Source organism: Oenanthe melanoleuca, chromosome 7 (genome assembly GCF_029582105.1).
Source record: "Oenanthe melanoleuca isolate GR-GAL-2019-014 chromosome 7, OMel1.0, whole genome shotgun sequence".
Taxonomy (NCBI): Eukaryota; Metazoa; Chordata; class Aves; order Passeriformes; family Muscicapidae; genus Oenanthe; species Oenanthe melanoleuca.
The window spans coordinates 16,320,572-16,340,009 of NC_079341.1; the positions used below are offsets into that span (position 1 = coordinate 16,320,572).

General features: G+C 37.4%; 1 long non-coding RNA gene across 1 annotated transcript; it reads left to right on the forward strand.

The window, feature by feature from the left end:
* Positions 1-429: 429 nt before the first annotated feature.
* Positions 430-18,855, forward strand: LOC130255354 (uncharacterized). The gene is made up of 4 exons (XR_008840918.1): positions 430-654; positions 2,994-3,049; positions 16,709-16,896; positions 18,543-18,855. It is a non-coding gene; the product is annotated as an uncharacterized LOC130255354 (long non-coding RNA).
* Positions 18,856-19,438: the final 583 nt, after the last annotated feature.

Here is a 19,438-nt window from a genome sequence, read left to right on the forward strand (position 1 = left end):
TCAGAGTATTAAAACGATCAACATTCATAATAAACATGAACTAATATTTCATCTTAGTAAAACTCAACTATCAGTACATTAATTTCTGGTTCCACTTATAGGATTCAATTCTTCTAAATTCAACAACTCTGACATTATTCAGTTTTAATGGGGCCTGAGTATAAATTTGCTTTGCTTTTATTTGGGCTAGTAGAGGCAATCCAAATGAAGTTACCAACTCTATTTTTGTTACATTAATGCATGGAAATCCTTATTCTGTGGGGTCCAGACAGTACACATTGTGCTAGATTTCTCATTTCTTCTTGTTTTCCCTAATTTTTATTTTCCTTGCATCTTGATTTTTCCTTTGTTTGCAAAGTATTTATTCAGTACTTCTGGCAGTATATTTTTCTGTTGTAAGCATAATTAGGATATTGCTGCAACTTCTTCTGTGTGTATTTGGATCTTACAACTTATTTGTCACTTTGCCTGAACCCAGCTGTGGACATGACTATGGCCAGCACCAGCAGCATATTTAGCTATTGCAGTGCTAGCAGGAAGTTGGGAAATGAATGTCTCTTTGGAACTTTATTAAAACAATGGATCTGGAAAATAATTCTTGTGGATTTATAAACATTCTTACAAAAAGAATGAGATATGGAGCGATATTTTGAGGTGGGTAAACACATGTTGCAATTTTTTAGCTGACTGCATGACCTTTTACTTTAATGTAAACCCCATCTAGTCTGATTCAGTGAAGCCATTTTGATTTCTGGAGACTTGATGCATAGAAGTAAAAGTTACAAGGTAAGCCTGTTTGGCACTGATGCTAGTGCCAAAATGTGGCTCTGTGGAATTTAGCACAGTGCACGTTATCTGATGACAGTGGAAGTGTTGCATTATTTAGAGCCCAGAATGTCCACCCTGCAAAGATTTATGTGTTTGTTTAACTTTGTTCTGTCTGGTTAATTACTCAGAGTCACAGAAGATCCTTACATGCATAGAGTGAAACATCAATGTGCTTTATTGTCAAAATATTTTTTAAATTACTTGCTTAATTGTTTACTAGTTGAAAAGGCACTATAGTAAAAGCTTATTGTACTTACCAAAGGTCTGAGTTTTCTAAATTGTATTTTCCTTGCAGATCATGGAGCAGAGGGAGTAAAAGCATCATTCTAAAATTTGTACGGATGCACTCATATGCACCTAACTTTACTTCACACAATTTTCTTTAACTGACATTTATAAACATTATTTTTATTTGGTTTGTTGTAGACCCTGCAATCCTCTCCTCATAAACGCAAACGCTAACTTAAATTGAGTTCAGCAAGCCAGTTTTGAGCTGCATGCAGAGAAGATTAAAAGAAATAGTACAAAATCCTCTCCTGGGAAAGATCAAATGGTTACTGAAATGAAAGCAGCCTAAAACTGTAGGGTTTAGCCCAGAGGGGGGGAGGGGAATTGGGCATTTAGCTATAATTAACACCTTCTACTTACACTCTCCAGTGTTTCAAACAGATTGTTTTTTATTATAGGTAGCTGCTCAGAAACCTGAAAACACTTTATTAAAAAAATAAAAATTGAATCAGAAAAAAATATTAGCAACTAAGGCTAAATTCGAGTGTTCACTTTTCATGCAATGGTTCTATAGTCCTCAGACTTCTATAGTCAGCCATAAAGTCATCAAGCATTAGTTACATATAAAAAGACACTATTTCTGTGTGAATATGTGATTGCAGAAAAAAATCACACTTTTTTTTCTGCTTTCTACAGAACTTGCATTGAAATGTTTCTTGGATGAGCATTGTATTAGTTTATTTGATGCTTAAGATTAGCAACTTTATCCAGGTTAAATGTCTTATGTATTCTTAATGCTGCTTCTTTGATCTTCCTTTGTTTCTGACAGTGTTTCTTAAAAATATCTCAGACAGGTACCTAGAAAATATTAAATGAAGATATTGTAACTCTTCTTTTTTTCAGTTTGTTTTGATAGATAAAGTGCCCAAAGAAACAGAAAAGCTGACAAGCTTCTTTACTTGGCTTTAGAAACCTTCCTCAGTGTTTTTGGTATGTTGCTTGCTGGAATCTGAGATACAACTTATTTTCTCTCCCTTTCTCCTATCATGAATCAATCATTGTCAGGTCACTGCCTACTGATGACTCAGTCCCCCAGTCTGCTGCCACAAAAGTACCTGTTTTTCCATAAACATAGTTATTTTGCTACCTTGCATCAGCTGATCTTAAAGTAAGATTTTCTGGCTTTCTGAACTTTGATTTACATGTTGCTACTACTACTACACTCCTTTGGCATTTATAAATTCATATCCTGTGTAGGTTCATATCCTGCCCCTGTAATGCTTTGCAGGCTTTTAGCATACTTCTTCAACTGGTGGAGATAAACGCCAGTAGTACATCGTAAAAATAAATTCTGGTTCACATGTGTATTAAAGAAAATATAATCTGTATATTCTGAGATAACAAGACAGTGGAATTTGTTGTGGAATTCTTCCATAACTGCAGAAGTGCCTCAAAATCATCACCTCTCCTTTTTCCCTCTCCTGCTGAGCTGTACAAGGAACCCAAGAAGTGTGAACAGAGTGCAGATGTGTCCTGCAGAGTTCACTGTTCACCACGGATCTACCCCTAAGCAACATACCTGGTGATTCTGATAAATTTATGCACATAGCCTTATTAAAAGACTAGCAATGTTTTCTCTGTGTGAAGCCAAGATCCCCAATACCAGGAGTTTTGGGGGGATACATTGGGTAGGGAGATGACAGATAGCAGTTATTGGTGTCAGTGACCCATAGTAGTGCATATTGAATTATTTCAGTGTGTAAGAGGAGATATGATGTTTAAGAAAGAAGCTCATAAAACTAAGATTGTAATGTTGGTTCCTTTCTTCTGTGGCTGAAGTCTATGAGATATGTAGATTTGTTCCCCATTTTTGTTTTGTTCCTTAAGAAAGACTATGTTGACTATTAACTTACTTGAAGTAATTTCTTCTTCTGCAGATAAAGCTAATGCTTTTGAGCTTGCTCTTCCATGCCTAGGGGGTGTAACACATATGGTAAGTAACAATAAAATACTGATCTGATTGTACAACTTTATGTAAGGCATGTGTGACTAAAACCCGAGGAATAAAATTTCCTTTCCTGCTCAGACAGAATTGTATATGCCTGTCATATTTTATGGGTTGTTAAATGGCATGTGCACTTATGGATCACAACTGAAACCAGACAGCCAATGGTATAATTGCATTTTGTCATCTTCAATGAAAACAGTGCAGCAGATTTCTGTATACTTGGGCAAATTAAGCTATAGGAAAGAAACAATCATGTTGCTGATGAATATGTATGCACTTAAAGCATACGTGGAAAGTTTAGCCATTCAGTACTAGTATGGCAATATTTTTTAAAGATAAATAGACACCTTTATCAGATGCAGACAAAAATAGCTTATAGATTCAACAAATTAGACCCATTTTAGCTGCATTGGTAATCATCATTAAATGCTTTTGATGTTTGGAGAAAATATGGGAGAATAAGCTTAAGTGACAATAGTATATAGGTGTTCATATTTGGTGACAACTGAAATGAGTAAAATGTCAAAGCCAACTAAAATATTCACTGGTATATTAGGACTCAATTAGGAGTTGTGTAACAGAGGGTCTCTCTACTGCTTTATCCCAGCAGAAATGTTCAAACTTAGAGCCTTCAAGATGGGCTCCACTGCATTAGATTCAATCTTCTCATATGTGTTTGTTTTTGGATTTTTTTTAACAGCTATGAATTTCCTTTTTTTTTTGCTAGATTAGTTGCATGAAAATGCTAAAACATCTGTTGAGGACTTATTTAAAGATTCTGACACTTTTAAACACTGTCTGAAAGTAAACTGCAACAACTGACAATTTTGAAATGCATTCCAACATCTTTCAACATCTTATGCTTTGAGTAACTATAGTTTTTGTATTTGAAACGTGTCTTCCCACAGAAATGAGGTTTAAGTTGCAAAATCAGAAGCAGAGTTTGCTAAACATTTTTGAAGCATGATTTTAGCTTATGAGAAGTGACAGCCATGGTCTGTGTATTAAGGTCTCAGTTATTCCAAATACCACTTGTATGCCATGTATTTTTCACTAAGCTGTAAATGTGATGCTACTCTTTTAATTGAGGGCTGCACAAGAGTTTATTTTGAAGAAAATAGAAATATTTATACATATTCAAGGATCACTCCTATCCTCAGACATTATTCCTCGGTTCCTGCTGGTAGCACTATTTTCAGAGTGTTTGCAGAGGGAATTTGGCTGGAGTGGATGAAACCCCCACGGTTTATGCAGCTCAGTCACTGCTGCTCCCTCTGCTGGTGGTGAAAGATGAAATTACATTTAACATCATGGAGTTGTAACTGTTCCAGAATACAAAACAAAATATTCACGGTTTATATGTGTAAATTAGATAATATCCACAATTTTTGTGTCAGACTGAGCTCTTTTTTTTATCTGATGTGTTCCATGTGGCATACCTACTGCAATATCATGTATTTTCAACCATGATTCTTCTTATAAAGTGATGAATTATCTCATGTAAAAAATCCTCATTTCAAAGCAGTCATTAGATAAAAATCAGGATGCAAGCTAGCATCAGGATGCAATCCAGAATGGATTCTGCCCAAAACTCTGTGAATGTATGGCCAATACCCCGTTGCCAACAGAAATTATTAAGAAGTACAGTAACTGAAACATTAAGCATTTTACTCAGGAGATGTATGTGCATAATAGTCACATGATTTCCCAGCCAAGCCACTCCTTCTACTAAATCTTTGTTTAACACTATGTGTATGAAAGGTATTCTTATTTTTATAATATGAACATGGTAAAGGGCTAAAGGACTAAATTACAGTAAGTTGATAATACTTTCAACCTAATTTCTCATCTGAGGTGAATAGATGCCACATCACTTTACTTTAGAATTTAATCTGTGTACCCAGTTTTCACTCACTGCTACAGAATTTGCACATGTGCACCTGTCAGAAGAATCTGAGCCTGACATTCGTGTTTAGCACACAGTTTGTACCCTCACACAAGCAGGAAAGCACATGGCAATGCAAGTGTTGATCAGTCAGACACAAGGCATGTATATTTCCCACGCATTATTCCCTAAACTGAAGGCAAGTGCCTTTAAGTCACAAGAAAATGTGTCTCCTCTCTTTATTTTTAATGAAAGGGAGCTTTCAAGGAATTGTAATAGCACAGCTAAAACTAAAGATCCAACTCTACTTAAGGCACCTTAGTGAAATAGGTTTGTTGGTCTCACATCAGTGCATATTGCAAAAACATTTCAACTCAGCTGATAGTTGAGCTTTTTGGACTGAAATAATAGGGAGATCTACATAACTAAGTTACTTTCACCTCAGGAGATATTTTTGTCTGTGAGGGTACACTTGGAAGCAGTGACATGATAATAGGAGTGCTGACCACACATTTGCATGCAGGTACACAAGGAGACAGGCTTAGCTTAGTGATCTGAGCTATTAACATTAAAATACAGTTTTATGATAAATACAGAAAAGCTTTTGAATTACTCATAATTCTTACACTGGCTGTCCAGCAAAAAAAGCACCACCAGTGGCAGCAACAGCATCTTTGAGAGGAATGCAATGAAAACTATAGATAGCTCCAATTTCTTGACTTAGTCTCTTATAGGAGTGAGTTACTTTAACCTAATTCCAATGCATGTTTCCATGTGGGCATCCAAGGAAGCACCACATTTTTCACAATCAAGAAAAATAACCGACATTCAAGGCAAAAAATGAGGTTTAAAACATGAGGTTTAAAATTTAGTATAATGAACATTACTCAACATGTTTTTCCAGATGAATATATTTATTCAAGACCATGACCCTGATACCAGTTTTAAAGAAAAATAAAAGCTAAAGGACTGTTAGCTTTCTACACAGTATTTATGAGTGGAATAAATGACATTCTTGTTCAGTTTGATTTCTTGTGAAACAGAAAGAAAGGATACTACAAAAATTATGTTTTTTCTAGTGCCCTCTGGACTAAGACACTCCTTTACTGCAATTCCTGCTAAGTAGAGTTTGTATTTTTGTCAATCCATTGTTTTATCTCACAAGGTAAGAAATTTCCATAGTATATTTAAAGCACCAAGAGAAAAAGCTCCCCAAACTTCTTCATGTCATGCAGCTTTGCATGCTTCAATTAGTGCCCTTTCTGGATATTTTTATTTTTTGTAAATAAGTAAATAAAAACAACTTCTTTTTCTCACCGCACTGAACAGTCCACTTCATGGTAGGAGACCATTTTTTCTTGTATCTCTGCATGTAGGTTATCACATCTTACAGGGAGGCCATAAATAACTGCATGGAATCTTCTTCCATAAAGACAAAAAGTGAAATATTTTGATATTGGAGACAGGATTTTGAAGTGTGTGTAGAGAAATTCCATTTTTCAATGAAAACTTAATTCCTTGGACTCTTAACCCTTACTTGATATAAAATTAGTATTTTACACAGTTCTTGAATAGCAAAATGACTCACAAGTAAATTGAAGTTTATGATATGCAGAAATATGAGTTATAAACAGAGAAGCTGTTCTAGGACTGGGAGGTACAGGATATTTTGCGCTCCAAGAATTATGTTTCTGAAGATGAATCCTTAAGGTTGAAAATGTTCCAGCTCTAATCCTACTGAGTAATGCTTCCTGAGTGAAGTCATGGTATTACTTCTGGGAATAATCCAGCCCTGGAACCTGGTCATTTTACTATCTTAGATTAGATGAGCCAATTTCTTTAACACAATTCTGCTATGACTGCTGATTACTTTTTTCCAAACTTTTTGTATCTCATTACCTCTGGCATTTACTGAATGCCTGGAATTAAAAACAAATTTTATGTTTACTCTGTGTCAAGTTATCATGGGAACACAAGGGAAAAATGAGAGAAAAACTCAAGAATGTAGACTCTGAGAAGAAAGAATAGTTGCATTCAATTGAAAAGGGAAGGCTGGCTCTTTCTAGCCCCTTCAGAAAGGCTGGCTTGCCTTGGCAGTGCTTCTCTGGTGCTGCTGGGCAGGGGAAGCCACCAGCTGTACCTGCTGCATGGTGACAGGTCTCCCTGCACAGCCCGTGCCTGGCTGTGCTCACACGTCCTGCATGCTGGGGGCTCCTGTGTCAACAGCAGCACTCTTCCTGCACACGGTGGAGACTCATTGCTCAAAATGAAGAAACACCCGGCTTCCCCTAGGCCAGCACTTGGTCCAAAGGTAGTAATTGCTTTAGAAATCTGGTCATTAAATGCAAGATGATTCTGTTGTATGATACTCGGTTTAACGACTTCAGCTCTTTCCATGATGCATGGATACTTTGGTGAAGATTTTTAAACACTAACAGCTTCTGCTAAGCATTAAAAATGCAAAGCGTAATATAACAGGTGCAAAAGCAGTTCTTTAATGTTCTTGTGCTTTCCTCATGAGTTAGGTGGATATAGTATATTTCAAAAGGATAATATACCAGCCTAACTTGCACTTAGGAATTCTGGAGCAGTGATATATTATACAGCTACTAATTTTTCTTTACATTGTTTCTTCTGAGAAAGATGAATTTTCAGCTATAATTTTGGTTTCTGTTTCTCAGAAAAGCCTTCTGCATTAAATCAGTTGTAAATGTCCTGTTAAGCTCTCTCTTACTGTTACCAAAAGATAAAAAGACAGTAGGTAATATGGAAGATTCTTTTATATTAGATTTGTCGGTCTATTTCCACTAGTAGCTAAAGTATAATTTAGTATTATCTCCTTTTTCTTCTTTCTTTATGGTGTTTTGGTTTTTTATTCTACCAATCTCCTTGTTTTGTACAATTCATAGGATGCCTTACTGATAAACTATGAAATGAACTATGTGATGCTCTTCAGCAGTTACAGACAGCCAGAGGGGAGGACTTTTCCATGATTTGAAATAGAAAAATAGAAATAGTGTTTTTAATGTTACTTAGTAAGCGTATGTCTTCCCAGTGAAAAATCAGCCGTAGCAAACAGAGGCCAGTTTACTTCATCCTTGCAGCTGTGTAATCAAGTGTAGTGCTTTTCCCAGTCTGGTTTTCAATGATCCAATTACAGGAGGTTTCCACTGTTTTCTATTTGCGGAAAAATCTACTGTTTTTAATTTTTTTCAGTTTCAAACTAATTTAACAGCTCCTCCCTTTCACTATAGTCCATCACTGAACTTCCAAAGGAAAAAAAAAAACTATCAGCAAACAACGTTGGTATTATAGTTTTCTGTAAACCTGCAGATTCTCTGCAGCTCCAATAATTATTTTGCTTATATTTCTGATTTTTCAGTTAAATAGTCAGTGCTTTCAGGTTTACTACTCTCTCTTTAAAAGTCTCTGGATGTTTTTCCCAAATGGACATTTCTGAAGGATGCTTCTGAATTCAGATATCCCATATGAATAGAATAAAAAAATAATTTGATTATGTAGGAACCACACAATTCCACCAGATCTCCTTTTAAAAGGAAAAGCAAGTCTTGGTCCTAGAGAGATTGTAACTGAAGTAAAAATGGATGAAGAGTGTGGAAGGCCAGGAAAGCCAAGTGACTGCTACATGCACTTCAATGAGATTGCCAAGTCAGTCTCTGATTTTTCAGTCTAACTATTTTCTCAAGTATAGATTATCCTTTAAAAATATTTAAAGGCTGGCAACTGAAGACATAGAAAGAAATTTTCAGCATCACAGTGTAGCTACCAGTTCCTTTAAATTCAATATTGTAGAGAAGGAACTCACTAAAAGCTAAAATCTGTTATCCAGGAATAAGATTACAGTGTCTATAATCACTCCTTGTCTATGAATACATTAGAATCTGGTTAAAGAAAAATAAATAGTGTATTGGTAAAATTGATGGAAAGTATAGACTAAGGGAGAATACTCCTGGAAGGCTATTATTTAATTTATTTTTTCCATACAGAAATATTTTTAAATGTATATTCTAATAAATGCAACAAAGATACTTCAATGTACATTTCATTATATGTTCTAATAACATAAATATGTAAACATACATACAGTTTTCTAGTCATCTTGGAGCACACATAAAAATCACTTTCGAAATTAAATCAAAATCTCACTTAGGAATTTCACTTTCTTTGAAAACTATTAAGAATACTCATGAGTCACATCCATGCTTGCTTCTAGCACAGAGCTATAATGTAAAGGAAGTTTCCTTTACTCTGTAGGGATTGATTCTCCCTTGGAGCCTGGATAAAATCCTTTCAATGCTACCTGAAGGATCAGTAGAGGATAGCACTTCAATTACAAGGAAGAGCCTGGGCCAAAAAGGAGCTCTTGGTAATTCTCACAGTGCTCATTACCTTTGGCTTTCTGCCTTCACAACTGGCATGTACTATACCAGGTGTATAAATGTTCTGCGTGGTTGTTGTGTGTTCTCCACACCTGACCTCACTTGGCAGAGCTCTGTCTCCTCCTCTGCTGCCTTTCACCTTGGGAAATCATTATATCTTTTACATTTCCGTGAGGCTGATCCAAACCACTTCTGAATTACAAGCCTTTAAATGGCACCCTCTTTGCAAAGGTGTGAGTGGCCCCACAAGGGATGAGGAAACAAAATGCCTTGCCCAGAATCCAGACTTCTGTGCTGTGCTTGCCTTGATTTTAATAGTAAGAATTCCTTAACAGAAGTTGTGTAGCTGAAACAAACCTGGAAATCTTTCCAATTCACTCTTTATATGAGCTCATAAAAATGACCTTTGTGTGAATTTGCCAGGGAAGAGTGTTTCTATCTATAAGAGGTACAGATCTGGAGATGTCGAGAATATAAACTCAAACAATTTTCTGGTTGTGCATCTGGCTTATATTAGTCAGTAGTATATGATGTGATAGTATAACAGAAGTAAAGAGCACATGGAGGGATTCGAACGCTCAGTTACCACATCTGTCTCTCTGCATTATCATCATTAGAGTGTTTAAATGCAATTTATCTCCCTTTCCATTTGGAAGATTCATGTTCCCTCCTATGAACCGGGCATCAGCCCAACCATGATGGGTTGTGTCCACAGGGGAATGCCTTCATTTTGACACCTGCTAGTAGCCATCATCTGCCCAGCAAGCTCTGCTTGGCTTGTTTATGTTTGCAATATTTAGCCAACCAGGGAACGAACCAGTGTCTGTTTGGCTGATATGAAAAGAGGAGAGGAAAGGAGAGGAAAGAAAGATAAAGGTATGTCCTCTCTTCCACAGCTGACAGATTTTACAACTCTGACATATCAAAATTAACAAAGCCGGGCTCTGCTTTTAATTAGTTAAGTAGAGAATTAGTTAATTAGTTTTAATTAGTTAAGTAGAGAAGAAGGATGCTGCTGGGTTTAAGGCTATTGGCTAAGGCACAAGAGATGAAGAAAGGGTCATTGGCAATGGCCACAATCTGACAAATCAACCTCTCCATCCCAAAGTTACCAAAGAACTTGATAATGCTCTTTTGCACAAGGATTGACTTTTACTGTTTCTGCCAGAATCCAGTACCCTGAGGCTCTGATCTCAGGTCATCTGGTTATTATCATAATGCAAACTGTCCCATCCATGTCTCTGCCCTCAGGCCTAGATCTTACCAAAAAAACCTGCATGTAGAAAGGAACTGAGGAAAAATACCTAGATGGGGGACAGAAAATTTTTCCTTTCAGTCAAAATTTCTACTATGTTAGAAGCAAATTGCTTATTGCTAGGCTTAATGCCTTAATTGGAGCTGGAGTGATTCCCTTTGTCCAGCTCCCTGGAATTGATGGTAAAAATCAAAAATCACTAAGTGATTAGAAGGTTCGGAGTACTGTTGTGGCACATGTTGTCATATCTGAAAACTTCTTCTGGAGATGGTTGTTAAAATATGCTTTCAAGGAAGGTACAAGTATCCCCATTTTCTCAGCCTTCCACTAGGGAGGAGAATGTAGGAGTGTCTGCATTTCTGCTAAATCTCATCTCACTGGATGTGTAAGTGGGTGTGATTCCTGCAGTCTGCGTAGGAGTTACCCTGCGAGCTTTAATCTGGAAGCTGGCCTGTGCAGGCTGTGATGACACAGCCAGTTGCAGCATACACAGATGTTAGATACAAAAGAAGTCTAATTTGAATCAGGAGATCTGGATTCTGTTAGTGACTCTGCCATATATTTCCTGTATTGCTCTAGGCAAGGCATTCAGAGCCTGATCAAGTCTCCATTTAATTCCACAGCACCCCTTTCTCTGGTAGTACTCTGAGCTGGATTAGACTCCTATCTTATCACTTTCCCAGGCTGTCCATATTCCTCAGGGGTATAATCTTACCTGCTCACTCCATAGGTGTCTGACATAGCTTAAACCATTTAAACTATATCCGAAGTGATTTGCTACTTAGGCATAGCATGAATATGCAATTGAATTAAATTCTCAATTCAGCCAAAGCCTAAATCTTTAATAAACTTCAATCAAGTAAACACATATTGGAGAATTTCAGGTTCTGCGTCATTAGGTGTCTATACATACTCTTAAAAATTCAAGAAGGTAAATTATTTCCTTGGAACTGCTTAGAGGCCTAAGATGAAGCATATGTCAAAGTACATTGCTCAAGGCCCTATTACCTGTCATTACTCATAGACAGGTACTTAAAGTTAAGCATATACTTAAGTGTATTGCTCAATTCATCCCTAAAAGCATAATACTGATATGATTTCTAGCACAGAAAATGCATTTGAGCCTAGAAAATACTAAAAATAATCTACCTTTGATTATATGAAATGTTACAAATTATTAGTTCAATTTTTTAAATAAATCTAAAGAAACAATGAAAATGCAAGGTCATGTAGCCCATACTACTTTCCAGGAATCTTGGTTACACTATAACCCTTCACTTTTACGTAATGCTGAAATCACAATATGGATGTGTATTTTGAAGTAATTGTGTTGGTGGTCCCTTCGTGCTTTCTGAACATCTAACAGTTAGCTAAGCAAACACACATGACTGATTAAAAGAAGAAAGGGAACTATTTTTACAGGGACCATTAAACTTTAACTGCCATCTGGCAGGGAATGATTAGAGAAGATCAAAATTAAGGCAGTCAACACAAATACTGTGTGGATACCTCAGGGAATTAATGTGGATAGAAGACGGTGGACTTGTGGCTGTGTTAAGAGACAGACAGAGAAGGAAGTGGTGAACACATCCTTTATGACTGCTGCCCTAATGGCCACATTCACAGCAACAGAAGCAGAGAAAGAAGAAATCAAAACCACCTGGGAATAATCAGACGCTTGCTGTCATAAAAAAAGAAAGTTAAAGCATTATACAAGAGCCACACCATCCTTGTTCCCCAACAAGCCAGGAAGGAAATTTTTATTGTGGAGGTGTGTTGCAGTTGGCAGGTTATCTACTATCTTTACATAGGCATTTTAAATAGAGTCTGTAATAAATCTTTTAATTGAAAGGCTTTGCAGAACACAGACCTGTGGTTGATCTAACTGAACACTGGATGTCACTATTTATACACACTATTAGTCATTTTAGAGGCATTAAAAACACAGTCCAGCCATAAACTAGAGCAATCCAGACATGTTTTTTTTTAAATCAGCTATCTTTAATTTTTGTTGTTCTAGAGATAGCAGTTTCCATGAGCCAAAGCTCCCAAGCTGCCTAGACATACACTCATCATTTTTTACAACTACTCAGCTGTGTGCCCCAGCAATGGTGCTGGTAGGTATTTCCTAACAAGTGTACCACATCTGATTTCATATGTTAGGGGAAAGATTTGAGGTTTGTATAGAGAGATAATGGACTGACTGTTCACTGCAACATCTCTGGCCTTTAGGTGGTTTTTGCTAGTAAAGAGGACAACTGAAAATACCTTTCCTGATTTGCAAAAAATACATTTCTATGCACAACATGTGTACCGGGGTCTTCCTAGTGCTATTCAGCCAAAACACTATGAGTGCCAAGGGGGTTGCATGTTTTGGTCTATTTTCCACAGATCCTGGCTGCACAATGGAATATGTAAGAGCCAGAAATTATGACTAGAAACACGTGGCTGGAAATTATGTACCCTGAATCTTATTTTATTCCAAATAGTATTTTCTGAGATACATGCTGGGCAAAATATTCTTTTGCTTAACTGCAACATTATATTTTAAAATTTGAGCATAGTGGGCTGTTTAGTTGAGGCTTATGAAAAGATTTTGCTTTTTCCTGAGCTATTTCTAGCCTTTATACAGTACAGTGGAATTCTGCTAGCACAAGTAATCTGTTCAGGGGGCAATACAGGAGTCAAGTGCAGTTACAATATACTACTATGATACTAATGTGATATGTATAATATAAAAATACAATATACCTTATATAGAGCATTATATAGACTAGTAACTTTAATAAGCAGCATTAATGTTGTTGTACTTATGTGCCATTTTACAAATGGGTAGGGGGAGATTATGCCCTATACAAAAATCTGTTAAGTACCTGGAAAGGAAAAAGCTGTGGACCAAAAGGCAATGCTCTATCATTCTCTCCTCAGAATATACTACAGACACAAAGCAGTGAAAAGGCACCTGAAAAAAAAGCAGCACAGCTCTGGTGAACTTCTGCAATTTGTTGTCCCAGCTTTGATGCAGTAACCTGTTAAGACTGCTCAGAATATTTAACAGTCTATGGCTCACTCCTGTGAACAAGGTGCAGAACATTAATTCTCCACGTGCAAAATTCCAAGCACTGAGCCAAACTGTAAGAGAAATACAGTAGACATTTGTTGATTTTTTTTTTTAATAATACCCATAAGCATCTACAGATGTGAGCCCATGTAATGAAGCATGTGGCCTTAAGCTGGAATTATTTGCAAACAGCAGGATCTCCTGGCAAAAGAGATGGCACTTGCTGTGTTATGAAAGCTGTCCCTCTAAAACCATGTTTGGTTAGCACCTATGCCCTGTTGAAATTGGCATCGATAATTCTGAGTGGGAACAGTGCCAGCACGACAGATGGGAATGAATACAGACATGCCAGAGAACCAGGATGTTCATTGAGTCTGAGTATTAGGGACAGAGTCCTTTCCAAGAATTTAGGAATGGCAGGCTGTCAAGAGTTTCTCTGCTTTAGGTATGACACGTGAGAATATATGATCTCCTTTGTAACTGTGAGCAAAATCAAGGATAGTAATTTAAAAATAGCTCATCTGAGCCACACAAAGCATGACAGTAGGCAGCTGAATTGGAGCAATTTTTTCTCTGGATTCAGACTAGCACCAGGTCCTAGAGGGCAGAACCTGTGCACTGGAGTCAAAAGGATTCCACAGGTTTTCTGCTAAGTGGTTCAGACTGAAAAGCTTTCGGATTATAATGAATATTGTCCCTTTGAACACTGCCTTTCAGGCTGTGAGCCCAAAGCAATTTGCAGGGGTATGAGAATCTAAACTCATAGCTGGGAGGTGTCATTTATAATTAAGCAGTTGAATCTTGCATGTATTAATGGGCTGTAGTCCTATCTCCCCTCCAAGCAGGGATCATCACCTGGAAGTACAGCCTCTGTGAAGAAGATGGAGGAAGGCAAAATCCTTCTGCCACAGTCCTGTGTACCCTGCTTTTGCTCTTTACATGGCACAAACAGCCATAACAGAGCAGTTATCCAAAAACTAACTTAGTGTCTAAACAAGATTTACTAATTCCTGTGGGGTTTTTTGAGCACTGAACAGCTACATTTCCTATTTCTCTTTTCAGATTATGAATGGCCAAAATGTATTGCCAAAAAGACTTGTCCAGCATCATTTCTGTAATTCTGGGAAACAGGAAAAAGAACAACAAATTTTAAGAAAAATGCTTATGTATATCTGTTTAAAAACTAAAAATCTGGTGCAGTTTTCCCTGCACAAAACCCCTGTATTTCCAGAAGTGCCCACTGGAAAACATTCATCCATTTTGGATTTCTTCAACTTCAGCTATGAAAATTTATGGATACTTCTGACAAAAAATGTCTCTAATTTGGGCAAAGTCTTGGCTGTCTGTACTGTGTATTATAAAATTGGATTGCTGATGTTGTGCCCTAACCAGTGCAGCCAATAGTGTCAGCTTAGAGCTGAACTTGGTTTTTGGTTCAAAAGGCATTTAGTACTGTTAGTAGCATAAAAAGCATTGCTGAATTTAATTTCATTTAATCCAGTGATATTTTGTAACCTAGAAATCCCCATGTGTGTTACCCAGTGAACTGACTGATCATTTCAGGTATTGGCTGTTTTTTGCAACACAGACTTGAGGAATATCATGAGTCATCTGAGTAAGAAAACTTAGTTAATCTTTAGTTAAAGGAGTTTATGTTCTAAAGTAATACATGAAGAGGTATGTTCATTCTAAATGTTCCGAATCTTCTGTGCATTTATAAAAAATAATTTGATTTAATATGAGTGGATTGTTTTATTACAGCTTTTCCTCAAAAATCAATTTCCAAAAAATATTGGGCAGATAGGCAATAATAGTAATAATAATTTTTACACACATGAGATTTCACCCAGAATGTGGCAATCCTGACATAAACAGTGTAATAGATATGAAGCATAAAGTGGAACAATTCATGAACCTGAGATTTCCTTCCACTATAAGTTACATTGCAAAGGTTCATGGTTGGACTCTATAATCTCTGAGGTATTTTCCAACTTTAAAGATTCTATTATTGTATGAAATACAAATAAAAGTTGCATTAAAATAGGGAATCATAATTTTATAGTCAAATTATGATTTTTGCTGACATATAAAATTAATTTTAGAAGTGCAGGATTGTCTCCCACCATGTAACATTCTGGATTTTACAAAAGGCTGGGTGTATTTTTAATGTTTATACTGTTGTACAGCATTGCAAAAATAACCTGTAGAACCTGAATGCTAGACAATAGGACTTGTTATCCAGGGGGAAAGCAGCTCTACCAGTCTTTTCTGGCAAGGTTCCTTGGAGCCCTGATGTCACTTGTCACCAGAATCCAACAGCTAGGATGAAGATGAGTATTCTGCTGAAGCAGAATATTTTTCCTCTTGACAACATCCCATTTCTATGGTGCAGCAGACCCTACTTATATAGTCATTGTGATATTTAAAGCAGATCTTAAAGACCCAAAAATTACATTATAAGGATTACAATGATTTCCCATTCAAATTGCATGAATGCTCTCAAGAGTATTAGCACACATTCCAAATCTTGCCTAGTATGAATATGGTATGATGTTTGTGGCTAATGTCTAGCACTCAGGTGTTAAAATGGTCTGTTGAGCAGAATTCTCTACAGCCTAAATTAGCTCTACTTTCTTAATTACCTCCTGCTCTCCACTGAAAGAAGCCGCTGAGACTATAAAAAACCAAATTTTTAAAAAAATTGCTTGAGTAAGTACTCTTGGGGACAAAGATCACTGAAGAGAGAGTTTCTCCCTTTCCCTTGTAAAGGAGAACTTTAGAATTTAGAGAAAAAACTTTTATTATCTGTATTCCTATGAAGAATCTCTTATGATCCAGCCAACTCTGCAATTAAAACAACATTACTTATGTCAAAATTGGAAAACTACTACTAATCAGTAAGCAGGTAAACAGGTATTAAGAGAGTGCTACCAAGAGAATTTCTACTTAGAGCCATCTAATAATGGCTTCTTCCCAGAGCAAACATGGTTTCAATACTCTGGAGCATATTAATTCTGCTCTCTAAATATCTTCTTTCCACAAGCCATTGCTCCAGCTCTGTAAGTCCTGAATGGGAAGATTCAACCCCACAGCTGTGAATGGAAGAGGTAGAACTGAAACATGGCCCAGGCTGTGGAAAACACTGAAAACCCCTGACTTTGTAAATCAATATCAATCAATGCCCTGCAAAGTACATCATAAATCTGGATGTTCAAGAGAGATAACCCTGAGGTAATACACCTTAAGTTTTAAAATATTTCACAAACATTAGGAGAATCTCAGGAGGCCTTTGATCCAATTTCATCCTTTGGGGGTCTTCCAACAATTAAGAGTTATTGGAATATATTGGTTTTCCAGACACATCTCCTCTTCAAAACAGATTTAAAAAAAAAGACTAGTGTGAATGTGTGACATGTTTTGAGTTAATAATCCTCTGCTGGGAGATAAAATTTAACCTGAAGGAATAGGTTTCGATCTAGCAGCAGAACATTTTGTTTAGGCTTTGGACAATGGGATTTCTCCTAACTAGCCAAGGTTTCTCCTTCAGCAAATAGAGAACATTCAGATATAGACATTCATCTTTTATAAGTTATTAATAATAAATGTTGAATTCTGGAAGACCCTCCAGTGCAAAGCACGCTGGTCATGCTCATTTATTCAGCATTGCACAGGATTGTACTTGTTCAACCTAACCAGTATGCAACTACCATCATTTGTCTGTACCTGAAGAAAAACCAAACCATGTCTATCAGGCAGGCATTCCAGTTTATGGGTACTGTGCCCAGTTGCCTTGTTACCTGCTTGATATAAGGCTTGATAGCACTCTAAGAAGTCACAAGAAATATGTCATTTGCAACATCCATTCTGCTGATACTTGCGTGTAGTATAACATTCAGAGCCTGATATGTGTAGGTATTTTCATTCATTTCATGGTTATAAAGTGAAAGTTCACATCACTGTAGGACTGATCCACGGCATAATGAACCTAGGAAATGAGCTGCTTGGCAGTGAGGGTGAAACAGATGTTGCTTTTCCAAAAACAAGGACAAAAAAGACTGGGAGAAGATTTACGGTTCCAGGAGAGGTTTTCAGAAAGCTTGGAAAATTTGGGATGACCTCCTCTCTTTCCTTTCTGAGAAAGGAGAAGGCCATACTGGTGGAACCACAGCTAGTGGTCACTTGTGGACACAAACCTGGCTAAGCAGCAGGGAATTGTGAAGCCACAGGAGCTGTGGGAGAGGACTGAACTGGCTCTTCAGGCGCCATGTACTGCTCAATCATCTGCACTCTATCTTCCTTGCCAGAGGCAAAATGGGGAGAAAACCTCCTCTGGCATCCTTGGCTACTGCCCATGTGCATAACTGGTCCCGACAGGGAGAGACAATTGGAAAACTGGGAACCTGCTCGAAAAGACTTTCAGAAATGTGGTGAGCAACTAGAAATTACATTGTCTTTACTGCACTGATGCCCTTCCTAGGGGACCTACCCGCAGGTCAGGCATAGGGTAGGAAACGGTGTGAGATTAACAAGTGTTCCTTTATGAAGATCTGCTTGAATTAAACTCAGCCTGGCCCCCAGAGAGCAGTAACAGCTCTTCAAAATCCTCCTGAAACGAATAGCTGAGTCACATTCAAAATACAGTATCAGATGTTATGCCTTAAAAGCAACAATAAAACAGTGTTTAATAGTGGTTTTGTTCACAACAAATGGCTTGTGAATGCATTTTTTGAAACATTCTGGGGAGGGAATTGTGAGAGAAGAGAGTACTTCTTTCGTGAAAGAAGAGAGATTCCATTTAATACAGTTTTGAATACACGGGACTTTGTGCTGTGTGTACACAGGAGTGTAATTTCCACTTATTTCTCCATTCTTGACAGCTGGGGGAAGATTTGTTTCATGGCTGGAGACCCAGACCTCCAGTTTCCCAAGGAGAAAGCAGGTCTCTAACTGCTGTGCTTCCTTCCATGAAGAAGTGAATTTCTTTGTTGCAGACACCCTGCTGCTGCTGCACTTCCTAAGGTGAAGTCCCCGTTCTCAGAAATGGGGTGCTCTGAATGCCACTGTACAGCAGCATTCACATTGAAGTCCTTCCAACACTACAGCATTCACCTTTGCTTTATGGTTTTATTCATGGTGATGGAAACACTTAATTCCACAATAGCATATGGATTGACTTTTTTTTTTTTTTTTTTTTTTTTTTTTTTTGAGTGAAAAGTTCTGCCTAACTATTAAAAGGTTTTGCCATTGATGCTTATTTCTTAGTGTTTGTCTATGGAAGAACCACGTTGCAGACACTGCAAATCTGCCCAGTTCTCAAAAAAATGTGTGTATGCTGTGAAAAGAAAAAAAAAAAAAATAAAAAAATTAAAACCACTGGCTTACAACATCTCTTGCTGCCCTTTCCAAACTGGCTTTTTACTGCTCTGTTACTTAGACTCTGGATGCACACTGGAACCAAATCGAGCTTGCTGCTGGATTGAGGCAGGGAGCAGAAAGCTGAGAAATTCGAATTGTACTGATGTCTCACCTTCAGACCTAACTGAGTACACCTCCCCTGTACCGAAGGATCAGAAGATACTCCGTTGTAAGTTGTAAAAGCAACATTACGATTAACATTGGTATGCAGCTGTCGAAAGCATCTGTTGATCATGTTTGTTGGGGTGTTCAAGCTGCTGATACGGAGCCTGTCTCAGCTTTGTGGCACCTGTGGTTTAACCAGTGACACAACAGCAATCGTCCTGGAAGTTTGCAGGAGCCCAGCACCCATCCTGAG